Genomic DNA, 1,108 nt, shown 5'->3' with positions numbered 1-1,108 from the left:
AGCAGAGCAGGTGGGGCAGCCTCGGTCCACAGTGACTGAGCTGCAGAAGCCTGACCTCATGGCTGGGAGGATTTTCCAGGGGAAGGACTGGAGTGTTTCAAGCTCTGGAGTGAGTGGAACAAATCTGAAATTTTAAAAGCTCACTGTAGAAAATTAATTGGAGACTGCAGTGAATGCAGAGCCTCAACTTAAGAGGTGTTTGTGGTCCTTCAGGTGAGAGATGATGGCAGCTTGGATCATGTTGTTGGAACAGTTAGAGACTGGAGATACCTTGGGAGTAGAATTGTCTGGATCTGACTGTAGACTCCCTACGGGATATGAATCCTGGCTGTAGTGTGACTTTAAGATATATAAGCCTCAATGTGTTTTCTTATAGCTAAAACGAGGGTAATACCTACTTTGAGAGATTATTAGTAAAAAAATGAAAAGTGCTGAATACATCAGGTATCAACAAATGTTAGTTCTTAGGTTTTTGTTTTTTTAATTTATTTGAAAGCTCTTTAAATAGGGTATGGGTTGGATCTGAAGTACCTGGTCTAAGTCAAATAAGATTTGTTCTAAAGTTCCTGCTAGTAAGGTGCTCTACAGCTCACCTCTTACTCTGTGGGGACAAGGGGTGAGGACCGTGACCAAAGCATCGCGGTGCACGAGCACATCAAACTTGAGAGGTGTCAGCCTGTGACCAAAACCTCACACCAATTTTACTTTTTGCCCTCGCAGACCTCTCCTCCCTAGACTGGCGTTTCTAGAAGACGCGGTAGAAAGAAGCGAGTGAGGGGTGGGGGGCACGAACGAAGCCGAGTGGGGACTGGACGGGACCCCCCGGAGGCGAGGGATTCTGCGGGTAGTTGAGCCCAACCCTCGACTACGGCCCCCGCCCCCTCTTTCTTGGGCCGTCGCTCGTGGCGTCACGAGGAGGCGGGACCGACTTCGNCTTTGAGCGCTGGCCTGCGCCCCAGCCCTGATTTCCCACCCCGCGCCCCCTCCTCAGCCCCGGGCGCGCGCACGCCGGGGCCCTGCGGGGCTGGCCGCCGAGCTAGCAGGCCGCCGGACCTGCGCAGCGACCCGGAGCCCCCTCCGGCCCAGGCGCACACGGAAGTGGTGAGTG

General features: G+C 53.2%; 1 protein-coding gene across 1 annotated transcript in view; it reads left to right on the top strand.

The window, feature by feature from the left end:
• The first annotated feature begins 940 nt into the window (after nt 1–940).
• JAK1 (Janus kinase 1) overlaps nt 941–1,108 on the top strand; it is a 125,499-nt gene continuing 125,331 nt past the window's right edge. Inside the window, exon 1 of the mRNA XM_077766138.1 lies at nt 941–1,101. The gene's annotated coding sequence lies outside the window, so the exon portion shown is untranslated. The remainder of the gene's footprint in view (nt 1,102–1,108) is intronic.

The sequence above is a fragment of the Crocuta crocuta genome, unplaced genomic scaffold (genome assembly GCF_008692635.1).
Source record: "Crocuta crocuta isolate KB4526 unplaced genomic scaffold, BGI_CrCroc_1.0 scaffold155, whole genome shotgun sequence".
In the NCBI taxonomy this organism is placed as follows: domain Eukaryota; kingdom Metazoa; phylum Chordata; class Mammalia; order Carnivora; family Hyaenidae; genus Crocuta; species Crocuta crocuta.
Note: the sequence above shows the minus strand (reverse complement) of the source record. Positions and strands in the feature narration are given on the sequence as shown.